Source organism: Triticum urartu, chromosome 4A (assembly GCF_056163025.1).
Source record: "Triticum urartu cultivar PI428250 chromosome 4A, HENAU_Tu73, whole genome shotgun sequence".
Taxonomy (NCBI): Eukaryota; Viridiplantae; Streptophyta; class Magnoliopsida; order Poales; family Poaceae; genus Triticum; species Triticum urartu.
In genome coordinates this window covers 224,895,573-224,914,101 of record NC_141876.1, presented here as the reverse complement: position 1 = coordinate 224,914,101, position 18,529 = coordinate 224,895,573, and positions in this window count along the sequence as shown.

Genomic DNA, 18,529 nt, shown 5'->3' with positions numbered 1-18,529 from the left:
TAGGGACACGATGAACATGACTTACCCACTGACTATCAGCAACGGGATAAATTATACCTACCTCCAGAAGCTTTAGTATTTTTTTCTTACCACTTCTTTCATTTTAGGATTCAGACGTCGTTGAGGATCACGAACTGGTTTGGCATCTGCTTCCAAATTTATTTTATGTTGACAAAGAGTGGGACTAATGCCCTTAAGATCATCAAGAGTATATCCAATAGCAGCAAGGTGCTTCTTCAGAGTTTTCAATAATCTGTCTTCTTCATGCTCTGAAAGGTTAGCACTAATAATAATAGGATATATCTTCTTTTCATCAAGATAAGCATATTTAAGGTTATCAGGCAACAGTTTAAGCTCAAACATGGGATCACCCTTAGCTGGAGGGGGATCCCCTAGGATTTCAATAGGCAAATTGTGTTTCAGAATAGGTTCCTGTTTAAAGAATACTTCATCTATTTCCCTTCTTTCATTCATAAACATATCATTCTCATGGTCTAGCAAATACTGTTCTAAAGGATCACTAGGAGGTACGGCAATAGAAGCAAGACCAATAATTTCATCCTTACTAGGCAATTCTTCTTCACGGTGTTGTTTACTAAATTTAGAGAAATTAAATTCATGAGTCGTATCATCCAAGCCAATAGTAACAACATTCTTTTCGCAGTCTATCTTAGCATTAACAGTGTTCAAGAAGTGTCTACCAAATATAATGGGACAAAAGCTATCTTGTGGGGAACTAAGAACAGGAAAATCAGCAGGATATTTAGTTTTCCCGCACAAGACTTCAACATCTCTAACAATTCCCACTACTGAAATAGTATCTCTATTAGCAAGTTTAATTGTGACATCAATATCTTCTAACTCAGCAGGTGCAATTTCATGCTTGATTTCTTTATACAAGTCATAAGGTATAACACTAGCACTAGCACCGATATCACATAAGCCATGATAACAATGTTCTCCTATTTTAACAGAAATAACGAGCACGCCTACCACATGTCTATGTTTATCTTTAGCACAAGGTTTAGCAATTCTAACAGTTTCATCGCAGAACTGAATAACATGCCCATCAATATTATCAGACAAGAGATCTTTAACAATAGCAATATTAGGTTCTACTTTAACTTGCTCAGGAGGTGTATATGTTTTAATATTGCATTTAAGAACCACAGTTGAAGCTTTAGCATGATCCTTTATCCTAACAGGGAAAGGTGGTTTCTCAACATATATAGCAAGTAGGAACAACAGGATCATTATAAGTGACAGTCTTTTCTTCAACTTTAATTGGTGCAGCTACTTTTACTTCTATGGGAGGATGATATTTAAACCACTTCTCCTTAGGGAGATCAACATAAGTAGCAAAAGATTCACAGAAAGAAGCTACTATCTCAGAATCAAGTCCATATTTAGTGCTAAACTTACGGAAAATATCGGTATCCATAAAATATTTAACACAATCAAACTTATGTGTCATACCTGACTCCTTACCTTTGTCGAGATCCCAATCTTCAGAGTTGCATTTAATTCTGTCAAATAAATCCCATCTAAATCCAATAGTCTTCATCATAAAAGAGCCAGCACAAGAAGTATCGAGCATGGTGCGATTATTTTCAGAAAGCCGAGCATAATTTTTTTGAAGAATTGTTTCTCTTGGGAGCTCATGATTGGGGCATGAATATAACATTGATTTAAGCCTCCCCCAAGCTTGAGCGATGCTTTCTCCTTCGCGAGGCCAAAAATTATATATAAAATTGCGGTCACGATGAACAAGATGCATAGGGTAATACTTTTGATGAAATTCCAATTTCAATCTTCTATAGTTCCATGATCTCATATCATCACATAGCCTATACCATGTCAATGTGTCTCCCTTCAAAGATAAAGGGAAGACCTTCTTCTTAGCAACATCATCGGGTATACTTGCAAGCTTAAATAATCCACAAACTTCATCCACATATATTAGGTGTTCATCAGGATGCCTTGTTCCATCTCCTGTAAAAGGATTAGCTAGCAGTTTTTCTATCATACCCGAAGGATACTCATAAGGAATTTCATTTTCAATAGGTTCAGTAGGTTGAGGAGCAACTCTTTGCTCTACTGGTCGAGGTGAAGATACCCTGAACAAGCCCCTAAGAGGATTACTTTCCATAGTAACAAGTGACAGTAAATTTCAGCACACTATATAAATTTTTCCTTAACAAATTCCACCTACCAAAGGCGCTTCACTCCCCGGCAACAGTGCCAGAAAAGAGTCTTGATGACCCACAAGTATAGGGGATCTATCGTAGTCCTTTCGATAAGTAAGAGTGTCGAACCCAACGAGGAGCAGAAGGAAATAATAAGCGGTTTTCAGCAAGGTATTCTCTGCAAGTACTAAAATAAGTGGTAACACATAGTTTTGTGATAAGATAATTTGTAACGAGCAACAAGTAACAAAAGTAAATAAAGTGCAGCAAGGTGGCCCAATCCTTTTTGTAGCAAAGGACAAGCGTGGACAAACTCTTATATAAGGAAAAGCGCTCCCGAGGACACATGGGAATATCGTCAAGCTAGTTTTCATCGCGTTCATATGATTCGCGTTCGGTACTTTGATAATTTGACATGTGGGTGGACGGTGCTTGGGTTCTGTTCTTACTTGAAAAAGCATCCCACTTATGATTAACCTCTATTGTAGGCATCTGCAACTACAACAAAAGTATTAAGGTAAACCTAACCATAGCATGAAACATATGGATCCAAATCAGCCCCTTACGAAGCAATGCATAAACTAGGGTTTAAGCTTCTGTCACTCTAGCAACCCATCATCTACTTATTACTTCCCAATGCCTTCCTCTAGGCCCAAATAATGGTGAAGTGTTATGTAGTCGACGTTCACATAACACCACTAGAGGCTAGACAACATACATCTCATCAAAATATCGAACGAATACCAAATTCACATGACTACAAATAGCAAGACTTCTCCCTTGTCCTTAGTAACAAACGTAACTACTCACAAAGCATATTCATGTTCATAATAAGAGGGTAATAATATGCATAAAGGATCTGAACATATGATCTTCCACCAATTAAACTAACTAGCATCAACTACAAGGAGTAATTAACACTACTAGCAACCTACTAGCACCAATCCCAGACTTGGAGACAAGAATTGGATACAAGAGATGAACTAGGGTTTTGAGATGAGATGGTGCTGATGAAGATGTTGATGGAGAATGCCCTCTCATGATGAGAGGAGCGTTGGTGATGACGGTGGCAATGATTTCCCCCTCCAGGACGAAAGTTTCCCCGGCAGAACAGCTCTGCCGGAGCCCTAGATTGGTTCCGCCAAGGTTCCTCCTCGTGGCGGCGGAGTTTCATCCCGAAAGGTTGCTTCTGGTTTTTTTCTCGACGAAAGACTTCATATAGCAGAAGATGGTCATCGGAGAGCCACCAGTGGGCCCACGAGGTAGGGGGGTGCGCCCTAGGGGTGGGGCGCCCCCCACCCTCGTGGAAAGGGTATGGGCCCCCTGGTCTTCATCTTTGGCGAGGATTTTTCATTATTTATTAAAAGGTATTCTGTGGAGTTTCAGGACTTTTAGAGTTGTGCAGAATAGGTCTCTAATATTTGCTCCTTTTCCAGCCCAGAATTCCAGCTGCCGGCATTCTCCCTCCTTATGTAAACCTTGTAAAATAAGAGAGAATAGCCATAAGTATTGTGACATAATGTGAAATATCATCCCATAATGCAATAAATATCGATATTAAAGCATGATGCAAAATGGACGTATCAATATCCAAAGGTAATACTTGGAGTAAGACCAACTATATTTAGGCACCAAGATTGCTAAAGGAAGATATGCCACAAGGACATAACAAAGAGAGACGCAAGAAATCAAGCGATCAAAAGATACCAATTGAAGCAAGCAATCAAAGGATATCAATTGAACCAACTAGACCAAAGATCCTACGAGCCACAAGAAAAAAGGATATTATGATATGAGCATAGGAGTGTTCTGAAGAAACTAGAGAGGCTCCCCATGATTTGTGCACACATAAGAATATTTGTATTTGGATACAAAGTGCACAAAATAGGATCATAGCTCCCCTAAAATCAATAGAAACTTACAACAAGTGCAAGTGAGCATATAGGAAACCAAGCCTAGTACTTGCAACAAACCCATGGTTGAGTAACAAGTAAAAGAGGCAACATAAGAATGGGCTCAACCAAAATTATGTGTGTGAGTCAAGGCAATGCACTTGAGAAGACTAATGTACGGATGAGCATTAAGAATTAATAAAGTCTTGAAAGAATGAGGCACACGGTGCAAGGCCTATCATTCCCACACACAACTAGCAAATGGGTTCACAAGCTTACTAATAAGCATATAAAGAACCTATGCTTGTGACAACCTGTGGTGAAGATAGAGGATGAAAGCCTCGTCAAGACGAGGGATACCAATTAAGATGGCAAAAGCCTCGTAAAGATAAGCATGAGGAAAATAATCTTCACCACACAAGAGTGCATCAAGATGCAACGATATAAGACACGCACTCAAGGCAAAAGCTTTCACAGAGCCACCAAAGAAATAACATAAGAATGATAAGGTGGACGTGAAAGAAAGGATATCAACTAGATATGCAACTTATCTCAAGTGTATATGATTCTAGGTAGACGAAATCATGATGATATATATCTACAAAGAAGGATGTACACCCGAAATAGTTACAACACGAGGAACAAGATATCCAAAGGGAGATCGTACATATACAAATAAGATATTTGCTTGGAAGCATAGCACATGGCTAGATATGGTCTTATTGTATATAAATGAAGTCCACACACGAACAATAAAGACATCACAACTAGCAACAAGAGATCATTGTTGGGGTGCTTTGAGAAAGGAAACAAGTATCACAAGAATGAATGAATACCATGCCATGATACAACATACACAAGGTTAATGCAAGAAATGTGTGCATGAAGAATATGAAGATACTTGTTACCGAGTTAACATTGGAAGGATGTAGTAGATACCAATTGAAGGTAGATAGTAGTTCATTGATCATCCTAGCTCAACTCCAATAAGCACATGGTGACACCACCTCCGTTGTGAGTGAGACGAGCATCCAATGCATCTCCAATAGTCCCTAGAACAACAACACAAACAAAATGGTACCCAAACTCATTGGGACCATAGAGTTAGAAACACCAATGCATAGGACAAACTCCACATAAATATGTGCACATTGATATGAAATAGAATTTCATGCACATCTCATCCACTTTGAGACTTGGTGGAGTTTCCCCTATATATTGGGTCAAAGAAAGAAAGCATGCCAAAGATACTACATGAAGTTAATATGCATGCTAAAGACTTTCAAGAACCGATACCAAATGACAAAGAAATACCAAGTAAAGAAAAGATACCAAATGAATAAATCATCACTTGGAGGATATCAATTGAAAGATACATCAAGGAATGAGATGTCCAATGGCGCACTCAAAATAAACGATATCAAACTCCCAAAAGAGAGGATGGTTCCAAACATACCAAGCTCTCTACAAAGTTTCATGATGGCACAAAGTACCAAAGTGAAAACGGCTTGCCTTCCACCAACACACACTTGATAAGGATCGCAAGAAGAGTGTTTTATAGAAAATAGGATAGCTCCCTCAGGACTAGTGCATTAGAGAGAAATTTCATTTGAAAAAAAATGCACAAGGTGGGATCACCACTTTCACTATATCTAGAAAACACTAAACAAGATCAAGAAATAAACAAGATCCACAAGTGGTATGGAAGACAAAGGGAGTTGATACAATCCTTGGTAAGAGAAAAGGCAAATAAAGGCTACAACCAATGTAAAGATGATCAATAAATTCTACCACAAAAGTGAGTACCAATTGTCAAAAGACAAGAAGTAAATGGAAATAATTCCCAGTGGTAGATAGCAAGGATATCCGACATCATCTTCACACCAAACAAAAAGCAAATTGCAACTTTTAGAGCTAACATGCCACCTAGAAACAAGCTAATTTACAATATCAACTCTAGGTGACAATATCTAAAATGTACACATTTTCTTGGCTAGTAATATACACATAGCATATTACTCCCCCATAATGTGATACCAATTAAGGATAAACAAGAGGCAAATAAAAGGATCCAACAAGAGATAATTAATGGACTATTTAGAATTTGAATTTCTCATGAGAAGACATACCACATAGCGACTAGATAATCTTGAAATATCAATACTAGATGGTATTACTCATGTACACACATTTATAGCACCGTGAGGTGCACAAAGCACATCACTCCCCCATAATGGGATATTCCATTAATCACTCACAAGAGCCAACTAAGAAATAAACAAGATGCAAAAGGCTCAACGCATGACACACATGTACATGATGTGCAAACCAACACACACATACTTGATTGCTCAAGATAATCAAGTTGGAAGCACAACATATACAAACACATGCAAGGAACGAAACCAAACATGCAAAGGGGCAAGTAACTATCAAAGTAAAAACTTTAAGCACGAGTTGCCGCAAGGAGGAACATTGGATATAAGATAGAAACTTGATAATCCAAATGACTTGGCTTGAGACAATAAGAATGATGAAGTCCCCTTAATTCTTCATAATGTAGCCAAGTCTCCAATGACCTCCAACATCACCTGTTGATCAAGTTTGAGCTTGTTGGTCCCCAACCAAGTTGGGTCCTAAGAGGTTAGTCACAATAGGCTTGGCTACCCAAATGGTTCTTTGCTTCATACCACTTTGAGTACCAACAAACTTGGCAACCACATTGCCAACCTTATCCTTCCCAAGAGAATAGACATCATCAATAATAATTGGGTTGGATAAGTTACCACTAGTTCATGAAGAAGCGAGGTGACCTTTCTCACGACATATGTAGCAACGTGTACTCTTAACTTTCTTCTCACTTGATTTCTCAACTTGAGAAGCATTAGCTTGATTCTTCTTGTGAAGAGGCCTTTCTTCAACTTGAGGTTGAGCATGAGAATGAACTTGTGGCCGCTTCCCTTGTTGCTTTTCACTAATGGCCTTCTTCTTCAAGGAGCAAGATCTAACATGATGCCCTTCAATTTTGCACTTGAAGCAAATGATCTTGGCCGAATTCTTGACTTTTTTTTGACCCTTCTTCTTGTTGCTCTTGGACTTCTTCTTCTTATTGGAGTTGAATCCAAGTCCACCTTTGTCATTGGGGGATTTTTGCACACTCAAGATATTTTTGAGTATGGCCTTCCCTTCATGACACTTTTCCAAATCTTTCTTCAACGAAGTGACTTGGGCCTTGAGCTCTTTGATTTCCTCTATATGGTTAGTCTCAACACAAGTACTAGAGGAAGTATAAGCTTCATTGTTAGAGCAACAAGGCAAGGAAAGCAATTCATCACAAGATGTACCAATGTTATGCATGGATGAATCGCAAGGACTAGAGCAAGGCAATATAGCATTTTGAATAAAAGTTGTGCTAGTATCCACATGAGGCTCACTAGATGTTACCTTAGCAAGCACAACCTCATGAGCTAACTTTAGCACATTATGGGATACTAGAAGATCATCATGAGAGCTTGTGAGCTTTACATGATTTTCTTCCAACATCCCATAATTGCTAGATAGCAACTCAAGTTGAGCCCTTAGCTCAACACTCTCCTTCAATATGGATGCTTCACAAGAGATAGAGTTAGTAGCACAAGCATCATCATTAGCAACAACAGGAGAACATAACTTGGGAAGCTCTTTTGAATATGAAGCTTTAAGTTGAGCATGAGACTCGATGAGTTTTATGAGCTCACTCTTAATGACCCTTGAGCCATTTTCGAGGTGCTCAAAGGCCTCAAGGAGTTTAGCATGTGCAACTTCAAGCTCCTCATTTTTAGTTTCAAAATCATTGTCCACCTCAAGAGCTCTATCACGAGATTCCCTCACTCTAGATAATTCTAGAGCAAAAGTCTCCTCAAGAGATTCCTTGGTGGTTTATTCAAGTTCAAGAGCTTGAGGGAGGTCCACGATCTCATTAGCGTTATCACGCTCATGACTTCCATTTTCTCAATGGTGACCTCACGCTCCTCGAGATGAGATTCCAACTCGTCAATGTACTTCTTGCCCTCAATGCCAATGGAAATGATTTCCATGAAGTTGGAACGAGCAATTTTATTTTTGTGAAGAGCTTTAACAACCATTTTCCCCTTAATTTTTAAGGAGGCCACATTATCATTATCTTCATGATTATCCTCATCATCATTAGCATCAACACCATCATCAAGAGACATATTGGGTTTCAAAGTAGGAGATACCTTTGAAGCCTTAGCCACAAGGCAAAAAGCAATAGATGATGATGTAGGATCCCTTGAAGCACCATTTAAAACCACATCTTGTTCCATGGAGTGTTGGGTTTCCTCTACATTGTTAGCACCACAACTCGAGGAAATACAAGCATTTTTATCATGGCAACAAGATATAGCAAGCATATCATCATGAGATTTAGTCAAACAGTTTCTACAGGATATGCACGGACTATCAACACAAGCATGTGAAACATGTATGGTGCTCGAAGTGTTAAAGTACAAAGAAGATGCATTGCAATAAGATAGTGAAGAAGTATCATCCACAATAAGCATACTATCATCATTGCAATGACCAACACTACTGACCATTTCATTACCTTGTGGCAAACCACATGTAGGTGAAGTAGAATAAGTTGAGAACTCAACACGGCCGGAGGTGGATGGAGAAAAATCATCCCCACAAAACTTGGACACGCCATATTTATCTTGAAGCTTTCTCCACAACTCATGAGCATCCCGAAATGGCATGAGTTGAAGTATAACTACATTGCTCAAAGCATCAAAGAGCACATTAGAAGCTTGAGCATTGCGATAAGAGTTTTTCTCATCCTCTAAAGATAATCTTTTGGGATCCTTTGGAGGAGAAAAACCCATATCTAAAATTTGCTCTAAATTTGGGTCCATGACCCTAAAGAGATTAAGCATGCGAATTACCCAAACATAAAAATTTGTGCCATCGAAACTAAGAGTGTCAGAGAATCCTAATCCCCTAGTCGACATCTTTACTCTCTAGGCGGTAAAGCCTAATAAAGAGAAATGAGGCTCTGATACCAATTTAAAGATCATGGATGTCACCTAGAGGGGGGGTGAATAGGTGTTTTAAAATAATTACGATTTAGGCTTGAACAGATGCGGAATAAACCTAGTGGTTAATTTGTCAAGTGCAAAACCTACAACAACTAGGCTCACCTATGTGCACCAACAACTTATGCTAAGCAAGATAAACTACTAGGTGATAGCAAGATATATGATAAGAAACAATATGGCTATCACAAAGTAAAGTGCATAAGTAAAGAGCTCGGGTAAGAGATAACCGAGGCACGCGGAGACGACGATGTATCCCGAAGTTCACACCCTTGCATACGCTAATCTCCATTTGGAGTGGTGTGGAGGCACAAAGCTCCCCAAGAAGCCACTAGGGCCACCGTAATCTCCTCATGCCCTCGCACAATGCAAGATGCCGTGATTCCACTAAGGGACCCTTGAGGGCGGTTACCGAACCCGTACAAATGGCAACCCTTGGGGGCGGTCACCGAACCTGTACACTTTGGCAACCCTTGGGGGCGGTCACCGGTACCCGTCAAATTGCTCGGGGCGATCTCCACAACCTAATTGGAGACCCCGACGCTTGCCCGGAGCTTTACACCACAATGATTGAGCTCCGAACAACACCAACCGTCTAGGGCGCCAAGGAACCTAAGAGGAACAAGCTCTAGGGTGCCCAAACACCCAAGAGTAATAAGCTTCTCAAACTTCACTTACACGTATCACCGTGGAGAACTCAAACCGATGCACCAAATGCAATGTCAAGGGCACACGGAGTGCCCAAGTCCTTCTCTCTCAAATCCCACCGAAGCAACTAATGCTAGGGAGGAAAATGAGAGGAAGAACAAGAAGGAGAACACGAAGAACTCCAAGATCTAGATCCAAGGGGTTACCCTCACATAGAGGAGAAAGTGATTGGTGGAAATGTGGATCTAGATCTCCTCTCTCTTTTCCCTCAATAACTAGAAAGAATCCATGGAGGGATTGAGAGTTAGCAAGCTCGAAGAAGGTCAACAATGAGGGAAGAACATGAGCTCAAAGGATAAGGTTCATTGGGGAAGAAGACCCCCCTTTATAGGTGGGGAAGAATCCAACCGTTATGCTCACAACCAGCACAGAGCGGTACTACCACTCCAAGGAGCGGTACTACCGCTAGGGCGGTAGTACCTCTTTGAAAAACAACAACGAGGAGGAAAAAGACCAGTAGAACCGCCGGAGTGTGACCAGTAGAACCGCTGGAGTGGTACTACCGCTCGACCTCACGGTACTACCACTAGGGATAGCGGTACTACTGCTTGCGAGCGGTACAAAAAATACTTCCGTGCCTACTTCCGCTGAGCAAAACACGAGATATTGGTCTGGAGCGGTACTACCGCTCAGTAGAACCGCCGGAGTGGCACTAGGGATAGCGGTACTACCGCAAATGGTAGCGGTACTACTGCTTGCGAGCGGTACAAAAAATACTTCCGTGCCTACTTCCGCTGAGCAAAACACGAGATATTGGTCTAGAGCGGTACTACCGCTCAGTAGCCACGGTAGTATAGCTCAGGAGCGGTAGTAAAAAATTTCATCTGCTCTAGCCGCGGTAGTACCGCTGCATGCTTTACCAAAACAGCCACAACTTCTGCAAACGGACTCCGAATTCAACGAAACCAAGTTTGTTGGAAAGCTAACGGCATGGTCTAACACAATCTTGATAGAAATATCAATAAGAAGAAAATGAGAAAAAGACCATAATAAAATGGTGAGAACCCTTCCTCGGATAAGACCGGTAAAACCTCCAACACCGAAAACATCATACAAGATGCATGCGAACTCCGTTTTCGATGAACTCAAGCTTGTCATCAAGATGACCATAAGCTCTAAGACTCCCAAATAGAACCAAACAAGAACCAAGAAAGATGATGCAAGCATGCAATGGTTTGAGCTCTCTACGAACGATACGATCAAGCTACTCACTTGAGAGCCCCCCCTTGATAGTACGACAAACGGTCCTATAACCCGGTCTCCAAACTACCACCATGAGACCGGTAGAATAGAGAACCTATCATGGCCAAACCTTTGCCTTTCACAAAGTCCATTTGAGCTAGATGTAGATGATCTTGACTTCCTCAAGTAGAACCACCTTTCTTGATTGCGTTGGCTCGGTGAAGACTAGTAGATTGCTCCCCCATACTCCATTATGGGTGAGCCACTTTTCGGCACATCTTCACAAGTCCATTGTCACCACAATGGAGGGCAATATTCAAGGACTTGATCTCTTCGTGATGCATCACTTGAACGTGCACACCGCAACCTAACCCGACAAAGAACTCTCATGAAGACTATGGGTTAGAACACAAAGCGTAATGGTCAATGCTTACCATACCATGGGATCACTTGATCCCTCTCGGTACATCTTCTATGCTTTGTGATTTGATCAACTTGATTCACTCTTGACTTAGTCTTGATCAACCTCTCACAAGACCAATCTTTAGGTAATTCCTTGAATAGCACCTTGGTCGACACAAACTCTCTTGAAACCAACACATGTATTCCAAGAAAAGCCTATGGAAAAAACCTTCAAATAACTCAAGGCAACCATTAGTCCATAGAGTTTGTCATCAATTACCAAAACCAAACATGGGGGCTCCGCATGTTCTTACAGTCTTGACAATGGTAATAAAGGCAATTATTCCCGCGCCTGACAAGGTGATATATGAACTCTTGTCACTTTCTTGTATGATTGGACTCAGCAATGAGCTTTGTACAGCTACAAGCTCCGAACCTATGTCATATGTGTGCGGACTCAGGTCAAAAAACAGGCACAAAGGAATAATGCCAACAATATTGCACTAATCGCGTCCATGGTCATAGGAAGAATCAATGACAATTGTGGCCAGGTTATTTCAGTAAGGTATCCTAACAAAGAAAATCATGACCGTTAAAAGGTGAGACTGACAACAAAGGTATGATGATTTTGGCATGACCATCAGGGTCCGGATACCCAAATCAGTTAGAGGCCATAATTCCATATGGATCCACGAAGGCATACCCTCAGAGGCCTACTCTGTGTTACCAGAATTTCATATCTCGCTGACCCGCTTGGAATGGTTAGTGTGGAATATCCAAGTCTGTTCTGTCAGATCCAAGATTCCTTTGCAACCTCAACAGTTTGACCTCAGCGGCAGTGTTAAGACATATCACAGCGTATTACCAAAGATGGGTATACCAAAAAAAGAGAAAGTCAAAAGCCGAATAATCAGCTCATACCCGGTATACTCGCCGATGAAATCAAGTACACGGTCAGTCTGTCAGGAAAAACATTTGTCCAATCTCAAGTTGTAAATATTTGAGGCATGACACATCTATAACTCCATACACCGTTATATTGCTCCTGACAAAAGGCAGTCAGATCTTTGGTACATATCTCATGCTCGAGCCAAAGAAATAAATTAAAAAACAGTACCACCTATGAGCAATCAGATCCTGTCAGAAGATGGCCATGATCAATTCTCAGCATTTATTGAAACCAGAAGGCCTACATTTATTGGAAGCAACCCCTTGACAGAAGTAAAAATGTTTTCATGACCAAAAGAAAATTTATGCTTAGATCCATTGGATACCACCACAGGTATGGGGAATCAACATCAGTAAAAATAAATTGGTATATGAGCAAAGACCTGTCAGGATTTGGGGAAGGTGAAGCAAACCACCCAGAGCAAGGGAAGAAATTCGTATGAAATTCTTGGGGGAACAATAAATAAAGGAAAAAGGATACCCGAGTTGGAAACGGTGTCCTAAAGTCATACTTGTTCCCTGAGCAACTAAATCTCGAGGATGAGATTTCTTTAAGGGGGTAAGAGCTGTAATAGGCTGGATTTTGGCCCTTTCTTTTTCTTTTGATTTATCTGGTTTTTGCTTTGTTTTTCTTTTTGGAGTGGTTCCCTGGCCTTGTCACCTGGGAAATCATCTTCATTTCTTCTCCCAAGTGGATCATCATCCTAAAAACTTTGCCAAGATCATGTCACTTCACTCCTTGACCAAACCATAATTTCTTTTTCTCAGGAATATTCCTTTTTCCTATTAAAGGAATAACCCTGTCTGCCCTAGGTTGTAAAGCAACCCATATTTCTGCCAATCCAAAACCCCCCAAATAATTCTTATAAATTATTTGGGTCATATATTCCTCAAATATGGCAAAATATTTCATTGGCCATATTTCCCATCATGATCAATAAATTCATTTCCTATTCTATCCTAAATGGCATATTGTGAAGCAAATGCTATTTATCTTTGCCCATTTGCCCCCAAACATTTTGGGCATGATATATCATCCAAATAATTGACCAGTGCCAAAACTTCCTCAGTGATTTTTCAAAGTTCCTGTCTGAGGGAAACTTTTGTGAAGGAAGTACTAGCTAGGATTATCCAGATGAGTTGAAATTTTGCACAATCCTTCATGTGCTCATATTATCTCACTCCTCCAAATTTCAGCTCCATCCATTGATCTATGTGAGCACCACATGAAATCTTTGATTCTGTCAATATTTTCAGGTTGTGAAGAAAGTATATTTTATATTACTTCATTTTGCCTGAACATTTACCAGGGCATTCTCCTACCCAAATAACTTCTATCCACCAAATTTTGCACCTGTTCACCTAGCCAATATTTCTCTAGAATTATTGCAAGTTTATGGTCAACAAGGATGTTTGTGAAGCAAGTACCATTTTGGTGAATCCAATTGGTATGAAAATTTTACAGCGTCTTTATATGATGAAATCATCAAGCCTTGCCAAATTTGAGCTCAAGTTGATGCTTCATGTGAGTGCATCATCATGCTCAAGTTACTGGACCATTTTGGTCAGTTGCAAAGCAACTATATCAACCATTGGTCCAAATCACCTAAAATTTCACAGGACTAGAGTCCTTCCTATCCTAAACCTCCCACACAGCTTATTTAGCCATTAGCATTTATCTGTTGATCACTGCATCATGGTTCCGATTGATGTAGTAAACTTCAGAGCTTACTTACCATTTACCTGCTTCACTTTTAACCGAGCTACCACCGTGGTTGTAACCTACCCAGGAAGGACTTACCATTAGACAATGTTTGCCAACCCTTAGCACTTTCTCCTCTCCAGCTCACGCGGTGACCACCGCTTTGGCACGCTTTGGCCGCGCCCAGGACGTCTTCTTGCTCGGGCCCCTCCTCTGCTCGGCGTCTCAGCAAGCACGGGCCTGTCCAGCGTGTTCCCCGCATCGTCGCCGTCCTCCTAGAGCCACTTGCCCCTTCGCCAGTCCCTCTGTTAGCTCTCGTCGCTGCGCGCCCACGGGCGCACTATGTCCGACTGAGCTTTAATGGCGTTCAGCGTCTTTCTCCTTTGCGCCCTCGGCCCCTCTTGCCCTGTGCCTCACTGTCGCTCGTCCGCTCCTGCCTCGTTGCGTTCCCGCGCCTCCCCATGATCGCTGGCCTCGCCAGAGCATGGCCGGACGCGAGCGGCGGCACCCGAGCCACGGCAACGTGTCCACGACCTCCCTCCTCGCCCCGCCTATATATAGCCCTCTCCGTCCCCTCCCGAGCACACCACTCGCCTCCCCTCACTCCTTTGGTCCTGCCCAGCCTCTCCAACAAGCTCTAGGAGCTCCTGAGCCCTCCTATGGCCGCCATGGCCGCCGTTGGTGCCCACCTAAATTGGCGGCAACCAAGCCCTCCCTTTCTTCTTGGCCATCACCAGAGCCCTACACCACCACTCCAGATAGACCCCGCGCCTCCACCCATCTTCCCCGCGACCCTAGCACCGAGTCCATCTTCACCGTGGCCGCCGTCTGCTATGGCCAGTACCTCACGCAACCCCAAGCTCCTATCACGCCGGTAGGTCGCACGCCGCGGGAGGTGATCGGAATCACCGGGAATCCCCGTCGGGCCGCCGGCCTCGTCTCTGCATCGCGGGCAAGCGGGAGGAGGAAGAAGGAGCCGGGCCAGGCGGGGCCCATCTTCACGCGGCCCCACCTGTCGGCGGGTAGGCGTTGATCCGGTCTGCCCACATGGATAAGTGACGGGTCCCACCCTGAGGGACCCGCAGGTCAGCGACCCCACGCCCGGCCTCGCCACTGTCCACGTGGTTAAGTGGAAGCGTACTTTAGAAAGTACGTTTTCCCGCGAAGTAAGCGTATTTCGCCTCTGCTTTATTCCAGAATGCGCTTTCTCAGTTCTGAAGACGTATTTCCTAAAATGTGTTTTCTGTTTTCTCACTCAGGGGCCTGTTAGGAATCTTTTCACAGATAGGTCCCTGGCAGAAAAAACCTTATATCTTTTCAACCGTAGCTCCAAATCAGGTGATTCCAATGCCCACATCTTCATTTCATCGAACCTGTTCTGTTGGTTTCACTTTCACTATGGTTTGACACAGTGGAAATGACCTTTTTGCCCTTGCACGTAAACAGCCCCTCCGAGAGAAAGCTGTTTCCGGCAAATCTTTCCGCGACTTCACCGCACATCTCCCCGGTGTATTCTTCATCCCCAGGAAAGCCACACCCTCCATTTGCATGATTGCAATGCAGTGACATGGTTTATTCATTTGAACTTGTTTAAAATACTGCAGTAGCTATGTATGATTTGTTCATGGCATCTCTCGGAGTATTGTTGTGATCTTGATGTTGCCATGATATTGCTTGGAGTTCTAGTACTTATATTTTGATGATTATATGAATGACATGTTGCCTTTGGATTCTTAGGGGCTATTATGATTATGTTCATGATGGTATTAGGCTTTGGAGTATTACTTTGGATGACATGTTGCCTTTGGATTCTTAATGGCTATTATGATTATGTTCATGATGGTATTATGCTTTGGAGTATTACTTTGGATGACATGTTGCCTTTGGATTCTTAGTGGCTAGTGTTAGTTTCATCATGATGCTAGTTGATCTTATGTTTTGGCGTATGATGCTAGAGATGATGCTTGCATGTGGATCATAGTTGGATAGTTAGTTCTTGATATTTGAGTAGTAGTCTTATCGGTCTGGGACTCATCCTGATAGCAGTGCTACTGTCCTCAGAGTATTTTGATATGACAATATTATGCTTTGGGTTATTAGTTGGATATTGCTATGACTTGGATTATAGTTTGATAGTTGTTATCGGAGTATCAGTTATCACAGTTATATTTTTGGGGATAAATTCCGTCATTAAGTTGATTAGGTGCCACCGAACCGGGCTTTCTCCAGTGCAACCACATTTGCCTTTATGGGAAGGTCCTAATAGGATGCTATTGCCGTGCCTCTCGCCGGTGCCTCCAACGAGGGAAGGTTATGGGCGCACGCTACCCTGATCAGGTAGGCGGACATAACCTTGTGTGCCCGTTGTTGTTGTTATGTGCACGTGTCCCAGTTAGGGACGGTTTATTGTTTTGGCCACGACAGTGGTCGTTGTGTCTTTGGTAGACACGGGGCCACCCAGGACTAGCCCAGTGGGGAGTGAGTTGGAGTGGCCGGGAGAGTGTCATGGCAGTAGATCGGTTTTGTTGGAACGCCGTTGGTCCACCCGAATGGGAGTGCGAGGCCATGGGTTTCGTGGTGTGGGTAAAGTGTGCTACCTCTATAGAGTGTGTTTATTTAATCTATCGATAGCCGTGTCCTCGGTCATGGGCAAGGGTTCGTACTAGGTCACACCATTCGATCAACAGTCACATGACGGAATGACTTATAGGTGAATTATATGTTGATATTTTGAGCAGTATAGATTGGCAGGATGTTGATGGTGATGTTGGAGACCAAGTGTTGGTCACGGTAGTGATCGCCGGAAGGATCACCGTTTGAGACCAAGTTTTGGTCAGAGTATTGATCGCTGGAACGATCACCGTTTGAGACCAAGTGTTGGTCATGGTCGTGATCGCCGGAAATATCACTGTTTGGTTTTGATCACGAGGTGATCGAGATGGTATATTTCTGGGCCAGTTAGCCAAGAGAGAATGGTTATGGAGATCTGTGATGGTGATTTATTAGTATTGTATCAGTTTCATACCATGCTTAGTAGTTGCTTCATCATGTTAGTTGTTAATTAATTAACCTGTTAATGCTATGTTATTGTCTTGCCTTGATGTTTATGGTTGTTGTGAGCTTGCAAGTACATTCAATGTAGTGACCTTGCGTGTCATGCCAGATTGTAGGTGATGCCATGTTTGCTTGATTGCTTGTCAAGGTTGCCGTGCGTGCGAGCTAGATCGTGTCCCAGCCAGAGTCCCTGCGGAGTGGAGATTCACCTCCTTCGCCGTTGTTCCGCTCCTAAAAGTATTCCGCTGCTACGAGTTGCTTCGCTGCTAGCATAGAGAAAGTGTAGTATCGCAGGCGTAGTGTCGCCGTGCTGATGTGCTTCTTTGTAACATCAGACCCTTGTATTATTATTCTTGTAATAAGAGCTAACTTGTTCTATGTCAAGCAGTGTTGTATTCCAAAGACTTCTCCTCGATCTCTGGGCTGGAATACGGGGCGTTCCGGTTTCTCTAAGCCGAGGTGCCACACTCGTGATACTCTCACGTAATAATGAGTGGGGCTGTACACACCCCGGAGTCTCAGGAGCGCCAGCCTCAGGCCCTGGGGCTCCCTCCCACGCCTAGTGGCAGCACTTAGCTCCGCGCTGGTGAGAAGATTTGAATAATAGATTAGGTGCCGGACGCGGCATTTCATTTGCTTTCCGTAGTTGGCTCGCTTTTCCTAAATCGAAGTTTGCCTTTGGTGTTCCTTGCTGATTCGATTCCCTCCCCTCTTACCGCATTTTCCAGCTCTGGTCCGCTCGTGTTCTCTCTCTCGCATACCTCACGAGGGGGAGCTAGGCAGATGCCCTCACGAGTGTTTTTCTTCTCTCTGGAGTCACCCTCGTTCGAGCCCGAAAGCTGGCGCATCTCTCCTAATCCGTGCCCCATGGGTACCGCGATACAAGGCGCCGGGTCAAGGCTTGGGTGAATGGCAAATCTCTTGGCAAAACTCCCTAACGAATTTTTCTTAGTTCCTAAGCAGTCGCAGACCACAAGGTTAAGATGGACACGCGGAAGTAAACGCCTCGTGAGGAGGAGGGCGCCCTGAATGCACCAGGCTAAGTTATCTTTGCGCAAAATAGCCGCACATCACTGAAACAACAAGCGTAGCATAATGGATAATAAGTTATGATTCGATACACGCCCCTCCGTGCCCATGCTGACTTAATTCTGATACAGGAAGGGAAAGGGGAACATAACAACAGCGGCGCTCGCCCCTGCAGCAGCCGACGAGGGCAGGGCCTTGGCGACGTCCCGGGTCTAGTCGGACCCCTCCTCACGCTTCACTGGTGCACAGCGACGAGAGGACCCGCTACCACCTCGAAGCGGGCGCGGCAGCGTGGCGGCTGATCAAGGCCGCCGCTACTGGAACTTTCGCCAA